The sequence below is a fragment of the Notothenia rossii genome (genome assembly GCF_949606895.1).
Source record: "Notothenia rossii genome assembly, chromosome: 6".
Taxonomy (NCBI): Eukaryota; Metazoa; Chordata; class Actinopteri; order Perciformes; family Nototheniidae; genus Notothenia; species Notothenia rossii.
The window spans coordinates 63,381,564-63,388,114 of record NC_136909.1 but is presented as its reverse complement, the minus strand read 5'-3'; positions in this window follow the sequence as shown (position 1 = coordinate 63,388,114).

Genomic DNA, 6,551 nt, shown 5'->3' with positions numbered 1-6,551 from the left:
TAGTTACAAATATTGATATAAAAATAGTAAATAAGTGCATTAAAAGTGTGTGTATGTGTGAGAATGGTTACGGTTGCATTAAGTGTGGTGGTTAAGCAGCCTGACGGCCCAGGGGTAGAAACTGTTTTTGAGTCTGTTTGTCCGTGACTTGAAGCTCCTGTCTTCTCCCAGAAGGCAGGAGAGAGAACAGTCTGTGACCTGGATGAGAGCTGTCCTTTATTATTTTGTTAGCTCTGCTGCGGCAGCGGGAGGTGGAGATGTGTTCCAGAGAGGGCAGGGGGCAGCCGATGGTTTTCTCTGCCATCCTGATTACTCTCTGCAGGGCTTTCTGATAGGCTAAGGGCTGGGACATCTTTTAGCGTTTGACCAATTACAACAGAGCCGGCCAGCTAACCAATCAGAGCAGACTGGGCTCTGGTTTCAGACAGAGGGTGAAAAGAGGTGCAGCAGCACAGGCAGTATGATCATTTATTTTTATTTCTCAACATTAAAGCATGGAGACATGTCACAATAGAGGCACTAAATACAAATATGACCCCTACTTTTTGTCAGAAGAAAAAAGTGTTTATAGTTGTTCCAAAGGGCCACACTGATGGGCGGGTTAAAATATTGAAAGCGTGGGGTGGGGGGTGCAATAACTGTTAAACTATGGGGATAATGACACACACCTTTGGACCATGTCTCCTGGAACATGTTCGCAATCTTTCACGGAACACGATTGAAAGTAAAGCCTATCAGATATTTACATTGTAGGGGACCACTAAAGGTAAGGCCAGTGGCGTTTTGATATGTACAAAAGTGATGGGGCACGAACAACTTAGATGTGTATATATATATAAGCTTCTGGTGCTTTTTTAAACATGTAAACAAATAGCTGTAGGCTATCCATGGTCCCGATAGAGAGAGAGATGTGGGGGGGGGGGGGGGGGGGGGGGGGGGGGTATAAGGAAAACACAGACACTCATCACCGTGGTCACAATATCAATCGATCCAGCAGAGCAATAGCTTAGGCAAAACACAGAAGATCAACAAAAGATATGACATACAATAGGGCTGTACCCGAATATTCGTTGTTGGAGTACTATTCGGTTTTCAATTTCGTTATTCGGATATTCGTTTTGTTTGTTTTTTCCCCGTTTTTTTTTCAAATTGAATTTATTGAAATCTCCAATATCAACGTAAGAGTTTGTTCGGGGGGTGCTAACACGTAACCATAAACGTTATCGTTTACTTTCTCTGTCTTTATATGTAGATATTACTTTTCTCCGTTAATCTCCATCACGTTGTTTCCAAAGCAACAACAACTTCCTGTCAACAGCGCTACCTCTCCTTCAAAATAAAAGCATGTCCATAAACAGGAAGCCAAGCCAAATTACACTTAAGACATATACGTCTGCAACGAAAGTAACAAACACAATGCGATATCCTTTTCAATTTCAAAGAACACAAATTGGGTTAATAACTATAACACAACAATACTGTAGAATAACAAAATGAATGCTGTGAATACACCAAAATACACGTGTTGAAGCGGTTCGCTGCGGATTAATAAGGCAGTAATAATTAAATAAGTAAATATTAATAATTATTTTTTTGCCTCATACATTGAATAGAAAAATACTCTGAGCATGCGCAGTGTAGTTTTTAAAGCAACCATTCACAGAGAGGGGCTAGATCGGGGGTTGACCGACGTGGCTCAAAACGGCTCAATAGGCACACTGTAAACACTAATAAGAAGAACACAGATGAAACAGCAATGTACAGACAAATCAGATGATTAAACATGATCTTAAAATATATTTTAAGATGAACTTTTTTTTAGCAATTATTATTTGAATTTCTGCTGACACTAGGTTACCACCTGCCTCTATTACATATTACTTGTTAGACACTTTTATCCAAAGCGACTTAATTACTCAATACTGCGGACAAACCCACAGGAGCAATTTGGGGTGAAGTGTCTTGTCCAGGGACACAACGACATGCTGACTGCTGTGGGGTTTGAACCTGTTTTGCCCTGATCCAAACACCAAGGCTCTATCCACTGCGCCACATGCCATAATGACCAGTTGCCACTGGGTAAGGCAAACAACATATTTTTGTTCAATTTGAGGGAACTGAACCTTTCAGACTGAATAGTCTGCCCCTCCACGTGAGGTCGGCCCAGATACTAGGGTTTTTTAAAACCTCCCGAAAAACACACTTTTTCTCTCTGGCCTTCTAGTCAGAGCGGAGTATGAAACCTGACTTTTCCCTGTGTTATTGTTTTTTATATTTCTGTTGTATATGATGGTTTTTAATTGTGATTGTAGTAATGTGTTTTTATTACAAGTACAGCACTTTGGCTCGACCAAAAATTGCTTTTAAATGTGCTATATAAATAAAACTTGATTTGATTTTGATTTGATTTCAAATTATTTAAATCCAACTAAGATTCAAGGCAAAATTCATGCAGATCGGATTAAGGTGTTCTTCTAGACAATTTCTTAAAGAATAAACATTTGTTATTGTTGTTCTTGGAAGTATTGAATTTGAAAGTCTGACTAATTTCTCCATACAGTGCTGGAGGCAAACGTTTTTTCACTGATAGTGTTTCAGGAAAACCTCTAATATCTTTGCTCTTACATGACCACCTCCAACAATATGTGATATACGGAACCATTTTATTCCTTCAAAAGTGAAGTGCTCCTGACCTTTTCAGTCAAGAACCATCTTCACCATTTTACCTTCCTTCTTTATTTGCCAGTTTGCAGGTTAGTACATCTGACTTTGCCTGGATATGGTATGAGTGCATTTATGTCTGTGTGTATTTGTGTGTCCCCGGGGGGTTTCTTTCTGCCTGTCCCAGTGATAAGGCGTAGGGAGCAGGCCCAGTGTTACCAGGCCAGTCACACATAGAGATAGGAGCAGATAACATTCACTGGAAGAACAGCTGCAGGCTCGACAAAGCCCTGAACACAACCCAGAATACAGTGTGTGTTTAGTAGCCGTTGTGTGTGTGTTTATGCAGACATATAGGACTGTAAACTGTGTACATCTGTGTGTCTGGGAGCAATCTTTTGCACATGGGTCTGTGAGCGTGCCTCCCTACAGACGATTATGAGAGGTTATTACTTTACAAAAAAAAAAAAACAGTTTTAAAGAACTCCTTTGTGGTTCGGTCCGCTATGCTACACTGCTAGAGGTTTCATACAAGTTATGGTTTGGTAATGTGGATTTCCTTATTTTTTAACACATTTTTCAAGGGACATTTTATGAGCACTATGCTTTCCTTCAACACTATCATATTCCATGACACACTTAAATATTTTACATATTTTACGACTTGTTAGTCTGTGATTAAAAAAACAAAAATATTTTATCATGTTTGAGAAAATGTGCTAGGAAAATATTCCATTCAAATTCGCTTTTGGTGTGTGCTGTTACTGTACTGCAGTGTTGGGCAGCATGACAGTCAAGTGACGATTTGTCCACATGTATCTAACAGGTTAGAGATAGGCAGCTAACATGCCAACAAAAAGCTACTGTAGTACTGTAAGCCAACATGTACAGAAATAATCACTTTGGTTGTATTAAGTTTGGAATGTGAGTAAAGTCCCTAGCTATCTGTTGGTGATCAGTACTGTAAGTATTTCAAAACATTTTGAGAAAGGGTTGACTTTTCTGTGAGCTATAGTCATTTATTTGTGAATTTTCAAATATGTGTTCTTGCACTTATGCCGTTCTACATCTGGACCTGTCTGAGTCCAAACCTTGTAGTGTTAAACTAATGAACTGGCTGTTTCTTCTCCTGGTCATCGCAAGACTCAGGGAACATTTTAGTTCCGTGATGTTTAACCACAAATCATCAAGTTTAAATGACATTTCCCGTAATAGCATCCGTGATTGCTATCTAGCTCCAGCTTTGTAGTTAACAGAATAAACTTGGTCTCAATCTTCTCATGTAACACTTTACAAAAATGCTAATTCCCCTGAATGTTGACTTATTTGGTTAAATCAAATGTTAGTGTCATGAGAGTGTAGACTCTTTGGAGAGTTGTTGGTGGAAGATTTTTAGAACCTCCAGTGTGTACCAGTGTTGATAGGGGGGCCTAGGGGATGAAACAGCGTACAGGGACTAGCCAGCAATCAAAACCTGGTCTTCCGCATGGGGACCAGGCCCAATAATGTGACACGCCAGCTCTACCAAGAGCGCTATACGGTGCCCTGAAGCTCTCATTGACAGAGATAGGCTAAGTGACCAAAGCTTATGTAATTTCCCTTTATCGATTTCTCCTGGATGCATTTAGGGTTACGGTATGATTGGTAAGAATTTGAACTTTCCAATCTGATCTGTTGATATCTTCATCCTAGTGTCCTAAAGCAGTGCATGACAGCCTGGAGGATGAGAAGCCTTTGTACGTTACACATCTGCTGTCTCTCTCTGTCCAACGCCTCTTTTTCCTTTCACCATTTTTTTTTTTTCTGATTTCCCATAACTCAAAGTCTCCCTCTCTCCCTCCTCTTTGTCCATGCACCATAACCAGACCGCAGAAGGGGCTGCTGCAGAGTGAGAGAGGTTGTGGTTGGCACACATACGCCCAGAGGGGCCCAGGCCTGTCAGCTCAGTAGCCCCACATCTGGAGCCTCCCGCTGGGCCGTCAGCCTCCCTCCAGCCCTCCTCCTCCACCACCACCACCGCTCCCCGGAGAGCACTGAGCATACATACCACACACACACACACACACACACACACACACACACACACACACACACACACACACACACACACACACACACACACACACACACACACACACACACACACACACACACACACACACACACACAAACACACACACACACACACACACACACACTTTTTTGTAAACAAAATCACAATATGCACACATACAGTAAAGGCATGCATACATAGAAACATACACACACCCAAACACCCACTCACTCACACAATTTACAAGCACACACATTAAACTCTAAAACATTATGCTAATCTACAGCCGCCGGCAGAGGATGGCACTCTGCTCGGCCTCATGCCAAAGTCCCTTTCATTTTTATAAGATTAACCATGAGCAAGGACAGAGAGTCAAAGAGAGACAGATTCCGTTCGGAGAGAATTATGGACAGCAACACCTACTCTCTCACTCTGATGCTCCAGAACACTTTGAAACATCCACTTGTATAAATACCAATGATGACACCATTTGACAGAAGAGTTAAACAACCAGGCCAGACTTTATACCCTGCATCACTAGACACATCTGCCGGTAGCACGAATAATAAAAGGCAGTATTTAGCTCATGATTGGGGGTTTGAGTGATATTGATTTTTGAAAGCCATAACCAAAATATCCCAGAACAGTCAGAAAATACCCAGGAGGGTATTACTAGTTCAATCAGGAGAGACAGTTTTGATGAGTACATATTTATTGCCAGAAATACACATGAATGTAAAGGAGTTTTGGCGATTAGGCCCCGTTGTGCAGGAATATCATTCGGGAGGGGAGAACCGATCCGATGAAATCCCCCGGGGTCTAGACACTGGTGGTGGTGAATGGATAGCTGGGGTCGGTCTGAAGAGGAGTGGCTTAGCTTGACCCTGGATTCAGATGGACGGGAGGTGAAGAGGGGTGGAGGAGGGTTGCGCCGATTCACCTGGAATGAGAGCTGTCAGAGGGGAGAGCATATTTAAAAGGTTTATGATAGGCTTGTGAGAATAGAGCGAAGTGATTGGTTAAGCTGGGGAGTGACGCCTCCGATCACTTATTGAGAGGAGAGAGAGTAGTAACATGGAAATAGTGAATGAATGAGTAAAAAAGGTCTTCCTGGTTGAACTTGCGCTGAGCTTCATTTCAATCATGAGAGACAGTTTTGATGTAAGAGTACACATTTATTGCCAGAAATACACATGAATGTAAAGGAGTTTTGGCGATTAGGCCCCGTTGTGCAGGAATATCATTCGGGAAGGGAGAACCGATCCGATGAAACCCCAAAAGAAATGGAATATAATGAAATGAGATGTACTGGGTTTCTTACTTTACGAGCTAGCCGCGGTGATCTATGGATATAATGAGAGAATTATACGGGGACAGAGAAGAAATGTTATTGACTAGCGTAGGACTAAGAGTGGGATAATGCATGGATGGACACGTCCTGGCTCACACGAGCCTCGGACCCTTCCGGTCAAACATGAAAATAAAATGTGTGGATGTCACATCCTGGTTCACAAGCCTGAGACCATTCTGGTCAAACATGAAAATAAAAATGCGTGGATTTCGCATCCTGGCTCACACGAGCCTGAGACCCTTCCGGTCAAATATGAAATAAAAATGCGTGGATGTCGTATCCTGGCTCACACGAGCCTGAGACCCTCCGGTCAGAAGATGGTTGACGTGGAACGTGACGTGAAATGAAACATGTGACACAACGTGACCTGCAAGAGTAAACGTGCCTGTGTTCTTTAGATTGAATGATACAATTAGAATTCAGATAGAAACATGACAATGATATGTGAGCTGATATGCTAGTGACACCACCACCAGTTATATGCAT